At 31.2% G+C, this 9,031-nt stretch overlaps 1 non-coding gene across 1 annotated transcript; it reads left to right on the top strand.

The window, feature by feature from the left end:
• The first annotated feature begins 7,340 nt into the window (after positions 1–7,340).
• Positions 7,341–7,449, top strand: LOC140965974 (small nucleolar RNA R71). Its single transcript, XR_012173192.1, has one exon. It is a non-coding gene; the product is annotated as a small nucleolar RNA R71 (small nucleolar RNA).
• Positions 7,450–9,031: the final 1,582 nt, after the last annotated feature.

Here is a 9,031-nt window from a genome sequence, read left to right as displayed (position 1 = left end):
CGAAAAGAATGGTAAATAATCCTTGAATTCCTGATCTTGCCATTCGATCACCATCCCCATAAGGCTTCTTGCTCCTCCTCGTTCATTTGCTCTTCATTTTTATCTGAAATTTTTTAAGGGATGAGTGTTTTGGGAAACACTAGTAAGTGGGGGTCGATCGATTTTCAAAGATACATATAGAACTTAATCTTTAAAACATTTCTTTAACAAACTTTCAAAACTTATTACTTTTAACTTATCATAACAGAAACGAATCAAATATGAGACAGAGGTTATCAGAGGATTCAAAGCAGTTCAGGAGCAAATCAGATCATTTCAGAACAGACACAACACTGTCACTCATATCATTTCCATGGTCAAATTGTCCACAATATGTTAGTCCTCTAAGGTGTGAGGCCAGAACATGGTTTTATACCCACCAATGGGAGCCAGACAGAACATGATTTTATACCCACCAATGGGGGCCTGACAGAACATGGTTTTATACCCACCAATGGGGCCAGACAGAATCACAATTCTCGTCCCATGTCAAATCAATTTGTAACAGTGCAACACAGAATTCAAATTCACCACATAGAATTTATCGGAGTTTAAGATATCATAATTTCAAACGGATTCAGCGGAGTCAAAGAAATTCGAATAACAGAAGAAACATATAATCGATTAAAATTTTAAACAGAACAGACTGCATTTTTTTTCAAAAGGGGACACACATACAAGCATGTCATATTATTTATATGCAAGGTTTAAAAATACAAACAAACATACATATCAAAAACCCACTTACTTGTTTTGAAGGTATGCTTCGAAACTCTTAGACTTTTGAGCGAGGTTTTCTTTCGAAACTCCGACAGCACTTCGACGTAAAACTTTAGCACTTGACTGCACGAAGTAACCTTCCTTTCTTCTTCTTCAATGGTGTTGGCCGAGAGAGTGATTGAAGGGGGGGAAGGGACTATTTTCTTGTGGTGCTATTGGATGTGTTTTTCTTTAACAATGATGCCTTATTTATAGGTGCCAAAAGGGCTTCTCATCTACCCCAAATGGCCGAAACTTTGAGCCCAAACAAGCATTAATGTGGTCAAATTTTTATCCATTCTTCAAGGGTCATCTTGGTTAGTTCATGAGTTGTTTCTTACATATTAATTGTGTCTTAGTCCTTTAGCTCCTTTCCGTGATCAACTCAATGGTCATCTCTTGTACAATAAGTTTGTCCAAACTTTTATCTCATTTAGCTCATTCCTTGGTTAACTCAATGGTCATCTCTTGCACAATAAGTTTGTCCAAACCTTTAGCTCTTCACCTAGCTCCATTTTTGGTTATTTTAGGACAAGAAAAGTTGAGCTTCTTTGAGCTGAGGGTTTAAGCCCATGAGCTAGGGGTTTCCACCCTGATAATCAATGAGCTACTTGAGCTGAGTGTTTTAGCTTTTGAGCTAAGGGTTTGTTTTCCAAGAATCTTGGAGCTTCCTTGAGCTGAGGGTTTTAGCTTGTGAGCTAAGGGTTTCCTCTTCCGAGTGACATACCCTCAATTCTCAAGGTTTTCCATTGCCTCGGCTTCTTTTTGAGCTACTTCCCGAGATTTTTGAGGTGCTTTGCTTCGAAAAATCCGGGTTCTGACACACAAAATACACAAATATTTTTTATTTTACTTACCTTGGACGTTGACATGTTCAGAAATATGTTTTCTGTAATTGTTAGATCCCAGCATATTAATTTATAAGCGAAACATGTCAAAAGTCAATATTTGAACAGGAAATTATTATTATTAAAAGAAAATAAAAATGAAAAAATTAAAACACATATATACAGCGTAGTTGTGATTGTGGCTCACATCTTCCTATGATTTTACGTTCAGTAACAACTTCAACGCCTTCTATGAGTCGAGGATATGCTTCCCATCCAATTTTCTTATAAATTGGAAAACAGGGTCTATTAACGTCAGATTCCCAAGACGAAATTGCATATATATATTTACTTATCTAAACAGATATACGTTACTACAGTAGGATCTTTGTAAGGATGATTCCACCGTCTATATTGATATTCCTTATGTTGAAATTTCCACCATAGTTTAAGAAGTTCATTTTGCACATACTCATTAGAATACGTATCAAGAACCTCTAGAAAATTATCCGAAGGCTCTTTACTCAGACCATTCTTAATGAATAAAATTTTATCTTCTCTATTCATTGATGTCATTCCAACATTTTTGCATTTCCCTTTACAATTCCACCTTGCACATTTATGGCAGCCACCTAATGTTTAGCTCTTCGCTTTTTGGCATATATGCTTTTACCAAATCATAGAATATATCTTATTATTATTTCACTTGCTTACCCAACCAATCGGACTTTTGCTTCAATTATCAAACGGACATCATTCGGTATGCCATATAACATCATCAACCTTAGACTCTCACATCTAGCTTTATAAATTTTTTTCAACGCATTATCAGGTAAACAAGAGAAATATTTACTAAGATTCACAATATAAGCATCCATATTATTATTATTATTATTATTATTATTATTATTATTATTATAATTATTATTTTGGGAAAACTGAAGAAACCGACTTAACCAGTCATGGAGTACCGTTATCCGCCACATAACCGGAAAATGAATTGGAATCTGCATAAACAAAATGAAAAAATCAAACAATTATTGTGGATCATATAAAGACATAAATTCATCATTAAGAATTTTATTTTCTATAAAAGACTTAAGTCTTTGCATATTAACTTTAAACACGTTATTATTTTTAGGATTTTCAATATCAACAACACCATGAGGATAAACAAATTTAACTATAAATGGTCCTGACCATCTCGATCTTACTTTTTCTAGAAATAAATGCAAACGAGAATTATAAAGTAAAACTTTTTGTCCAATTTCAAATGGCTTTCACATAATATTTTTATCATGAAAGGCTTTAGTTTTATCTTTATAAATCTTTGAATTTTCATAAGCATCATTTCTTAATTCTTCAATTTCATTTAATTACAATTTTCTTAATTTAGATGCATCATCTAAATTAATATTAAATTCTTTAATTGCCCAATAAGCTTTATGTTCAAGTTCAACCGACAAATGACAATGCTTACTAAAAACTAACCTATATGGTGACATCCTTAATGATGTTTTAAATGCAGTTCTATATGCCCATAATGCATCAATTAATCTTAAAGACCAATATTATCGATTCAGATTAACTGTTTTTTCTAAAATTTATTTTATTTCTCTATTTGCAAGTTCAACTTGACCATAACTTTGAGGATGATATGGGGTAGAAACTTTATGTGTAATGCAATATTTTTTTAACAAAGAAGAAAATGATTTATTTATAAAATGACTTCCCCCATCACTAATTATTGCTCTAGGTATTCCAAATCGGTTAAAAATATTTTCTTTTAAAAATTTTATAACAACTTTATGATCATTAGTTCTACATGCAATTGCTTCAATCAATTTTGAAACATAATCAACAGCGACTAAAATGTATGTAAATCCAAAATATAATGGAAATGAACCCATAAAATCTATCCCCCAACTAACAAATATTTCAATAATTATGATTGTATTTCAAGGTATCATGTTTCGTTTTGAAATTGATCTCATCTTCTGACAGTTTTCACAAGATTTGCAAAATCAATGCGTATCTTTGAATAAAGACGGCCAATAAAATCCACATTGTAAGATTTTTGTAGCTGTTTTATTGGATGAAAAATAACCTCCACATGTTTCAGAATGACAAAATTTAATAACATTAATTACTTCATTTTCGGGTATGCATCGCCGAAAAATTTGGTCAGGACAATACTTAAACAAGTAAGGATCATCTCAATAAAATTTTTTTACATCTATCAAGAATTTATTCTTATCCTGTGAATTCCAATGAGAACACATTTTATTTGTCACAAGAAAATTTACAATATTAGCAAACCATCACATAGTAGCATAAAACAACTGATCATCTGGAAAATTTTCATTTATTGGTTTTTCATTATGAGATGATTCAGTCATTATTCTAGATAAATGATCGGCTACAGCATTTTCTTTTCCTTTTTTATCTTTAATTATAATATCAAATTCTTGTAACAATAAGATCCATCGTATTAATCTTGGCTTAGAATCTTATTTATTTGATAAATATTTTACGGCAAAATGATCAGTGTAAACAATAGTAGTATAACCAATTAAATAAGATCGATACTTATCTAATGCAAATACTACTGAAAGTAATTCTTTTTCAGTAGTTGAATAATTAATTTGGGCATTATTTAAGGTTCTACTAGCATAATAGATTGCATAAGGTTTTCCTTCTTTTCTTTGTCCTAACACAGCTCTTATAGCATAATCACTTGCACCACACATTAATTCAAATGGTAAAGACCGATATGGAGGTTGTAAAATTGGTGATGTAATTAAAAGATTAATTATTTTTTTAAAAGCATCTTCACATTTCTGAGTCCATTCAAATTTTGTGTCTTTTGTTAAAAAATTTGAAATTGGTTTAGATATTATGATGAAATTTTTTATAAACCTTCTATAAAATTCTGCATGACCCAAGAATGATCGAACTTCTTTGACCGTTTTTGGTGATGTTAAATTAGCAATAACATCAAATTTAGCTTTATCAAATTCAATTATTTTTTCAGATATCATATGTCCTAAAACAATCCCAGATTTAACCATATAATGGCATTTTTTTCAATTTAAAACAAGATTTTTTTCTTCACATCTTTTTAATACTTATAGGTTTTTAAGACAATTTTCAAATGAGTTTCCAAAAACAGTTATATCATCTATAAAAACTTCTACAAATTTTTCAATCATTTAACTGAAAATACTTAACATGCATATTTGAAAAGTAGCCGGAGCATTACATAAACCAAATGACATTCTTTTAAATGCAAAAGTTCCAAAAAGACAAATGAAAGTAGTTTTTTCTTGATCTTCTACTGATATAGGTATTTGATAATACCTCGAATACCCATCAAGAAAACAGTAATAAGAATTACCTACTACTTTTTCTGAAATTTGATCTAAAAATGACAGTGAGAAATAATCTTTTCTAGTTGCATCATTTAATTTTCTATAATCAATACACATACTCCAACTAGATGGAATTCTAACTTGTAATAACTCTCCCTTTTCATTTTTTATAACAGTGATGCCTCACTTTGTAGGTACTACTTGTGTTGGACTTACCCAATCACTACCTGAGATTGGATAGATAATTCCAGCATCTAATAGTTTTAATACTTCATTCTTAACAACTTCCTTCATATGTGGATTTAACCTTCTTTGTGGTTGTTGATATGTTTTAGCATTTTCTTCCAAGTGAATTTTAAGTGTGCAAATTAAAGGATTTATACCTTTTATACCTTTCAAAGTCCATCCAATTGCATTTTTATATTTTTTAAGCAATTCAATTAAATCTTCTTCTTGATTTGGTAGAAGAGTGGAAGAAATTACAACAAGAAAAGTTTTATTTTCACCAAGAAATACATATTTTAATTCTAATGATAAAACTTTTAATTAAAGTTTTGTATTATCATCTTCTTTAAAATTATTTTCAGACTCAAAACTTTCTATTGAAAAAACTTCAGATTGTTGATTTAAGTTTTCTTCTTGTATATTTTCTTCCACAATTGTTTAAATTTCAATATCATATTCATTTTCATTAATACTTGGTTGTTTACATAAATTGAACACATTAAGTTCTAGAGTCATATTTTCAGAAGACAATATTTCATTTCTACAATTAATTAAAGCATTTGAAGTTGCTAGAAATGGTCGTCTCAATATTACTGGAATTTCATTATGTACTTCTATTGGTTGTATATCCAAAACAATAAAATCTACAGGATATATGAATTTATAAACTTGAACCAACACATCTTCTACAAGACCTCTAGGTATTTTAATTGATCTATCCGTCAGTAAGAGAGTAACAGAAGTGGGTTTTAATTATCCTAAGTTAAGTTTTTCATAAACTGAATAAGGAAGTAAATTTAAACTTGCTCCCAAATCTAACAAAGCTTTTTTATTTTTATTTTCTCCAATAACACATGAAATTGTTGGACAACCAGTATCTTTATATTTTAAACTAGAATTATTTTGAAGAATAGAACTTACTTGTTCAGCCAAGAATGCTTTCTTCTTCACATGCAATTTTCTCCTCACAATACATAAGTCTTTTAAAGATTTTGTAGAGGAAGGTACTTGTTTAATAGCATATAATAATGGAATATTTATCTTTACTTATTTAAAAACTTCATAGATATTAGAATCACTTTTTTGTTTTTTATGATTTGTTAATGCATGAGGAAATGGTGGAGGTTTATTTGACTAATTTACTATTTCAGATGATTTATCATTCACCATATTATTCTTAGAATTTAAGGTATCATCATTCTCAGAAGTATCAGGATTATTATCCTTACTCTTTGAATTTAAATGGTCCTTGTTTTCATTACTATATGGATCATTAACTATTTTACCACTTCTAACGGTAATAACAGATTTTATTTGATCGATTTTATTATTATTTAATTCTTGATTTTGATTTTTAGGATTAGGTTGAGGTTGAGATGGAAATTTTCCTTTTTCAGGAATATTAAGTGCAGATGCTAATTTTGCAAGAGTTTCTTTCAAATCACTCATAGATTAACTGTTTTGAATATTGATATACTCTTGCTTTTGAATAAATGCATGAATTACGTCTTCAAAGTTTTTTCATGGAGGTGTAACATAGGGAATATAACCTGGATGATTTTGGTAATTTTTAAAATATTGTTGTGAAGGTTGTGCATTATTATCATTCTTCCAACTAAAATTAGGATGATTTTTCCATCCAGAATTAATTAATTGTGAAAAAAGATCTAATATTGATTTTTTATTATTGTTAACATAATTTGCTTGTTCATGGAGAAATTTTTTAAATGAAGGTAATGTTGGACAATCTTTTTTTGAATAATCATGTGCTTCACATATATGACAAACAATTTCTTAAATACTTTTTAATTGACCACTCTTTTTTATTTCTAATGACTCAATTTTTCTTGCTAAAGATGAAAGTTTAGCTTGAATATCTATATCATCTTTAAGATTATAGATATCATCCCCATTTGTTGAATTAATGTTTTTAGTTGTTGGTGGTTCTATTGTACCTATATTATCCCAATTTTGAGCATTTTCTACTAATCAATCCAAATACTCCATAGCTTCATTTGAGTTTTTATCTTCAAAAGTTCCATTACACATGAATTCTATCATTTGCCTGTCATTATGTATTAAACATTCATAAAAGTGAGAAACTATTCTCCATGTTTCAAAACCATGATGTGGGCATGTATTAAGTAATTCTTTATATCTATCCCAACATCGATAAAATGTTTCTCCTTGTTTTTGAGAAAAAATAGTAATTTGTCTTTTAAAAGATTTTGTTCTATGGGAAGGGAAAAACTTTTTAAGAAATTATTGTTGCATTTCTTCTCCTGACCTTATTGAACTCGATCTCATATTTTTTAGCCATGTCTTAGCTTTATATTTTAAAGAAAAAGGGAAAAGCTTTAATCGAACTATATCAATGCTACAATTTTGATCATTATAAGTGTTACAAATTTCCTCAAATTCTCATAGATGTAAATATGGATTTTCAGAATCTAAGCCATGAAAATTTTGTAAAAGTTGAATAATTTGAGGTTTAAAGTTAAAATTAGATGTATTAGGAGGAAAAACTAAACAATATGGGGCACTAGTTCTAATAGGCTTCATATGGTGCCTAAGTGTTCTTAATTGATAATGTTCTTGATTATTATTCTATTTAGAGTTGGTGCCCGTCGAGCCAAGTGTTGGCGGAGGGTTCATATTGAAATTCTATGTATAAACAATCTTTATTTTAATAATATTTGAAATTATTCTTTTGGCACATCTTTATCTGTATACTCATGCTTGTTGCATAGATAAAGTCTTTGAATATACAAATAGTAGATAGAATATGAGATGCTCATATGATGAGTATCATGAAACTCATATTTGAAATACTGTATATTCTAAACAGTTCCTAGTCGATTCAGCCACCGCTACGAAGGATAAAGGCTTCTCGATTTTGAGAATCGTATCTGCGATGTGAGCACCATGTTTCATTGGTAGGGGACATTGTGATGTCCAAGCATGCAGATAGGTGATCCTTGTAAAGTGCACTGAACAACCCTCCATAAAAGATTTTCCAAGTGGTTCTCACTTATCGAGTGGAAACGTCCTAGTTTATGGTTGTACACCATTAGTCTTTATGACCCGGGACAACATTGTGACTCTATATGCTAGCATTGCACTTTGAATCATTTGATACCTAGGCAATCTTGTAAGCTATGCTGCTAGGCGTTTAACATGATTGCTCAGCCTGATATGCATAGGTAACTGCTGTAGCATAATCAACAGGACGCATCATCATCACCTTATCCCGAATGGTAGGTCGAAGGCCATTCATGAAATGTCTCAGCTTTTCTTCCGCATCCTTGCTAATAAGGGGTACAAAGTGACAACCCCTATCAAACTTCTTCACAAAATAAGCAACAAATATGTCTCCCTGTCGAAGCGTCATAAATTCCCTCTTTATCCGTCCTCTGGCATCAGCAGTAAAGTATTTCTCATAGAATTTTGTCTTGAATTGAGCCCAAGTGAGTGTAGCAAGGTCTACACCATGTTCGGCTCTCTCCCACCATAAGGAAGCGTCATCCCTGAATAGATAAGTAGTACACCTCACACGATCCGCATCTCTCATATCTAGGTAACGAAAATGTACCTCAAGTGAACGGATCCAGCTCTCAGCAGCAAAAGGGTCGGTGGTGCCAGAAAATTCCTTCGGCCCTAGCCTCCGGAACTGATCATAAATGTCGTGTTGTGGCCTAGGTGGCTACTGTAGGTATTGCTGCTGCATCTGTTGTAGCTGGTGCTGTAACTGTTGCTGCTGTAATTGCTGCTGTTGTAACTGTTGCTTGAAGAGGCGAGCCATCCCCTCTA

Source organism: Primulina huaijiensis, unplaced genomic scaffold (genome assembly GCF_012295235.1).
Source record: "Primulina huaijiensis isolate GDHJ02 unplaced genomic scaffold, ASM1229523v2 scaffold17913, whole genome shotgun sequence".
Classification (NCBI taxonomy): domain Eukaryota; kingdom Viridiplantae; phylum Streptophyta; class Magnoliopsida; order Lamiales; family Gesneriaceae; genus Primulina; species Primulina huaijiensis.
Note: the sequence above shows the minus strand (reverse complement) of the source record. Positions and strands in the feature narration are given on the sequence as shown.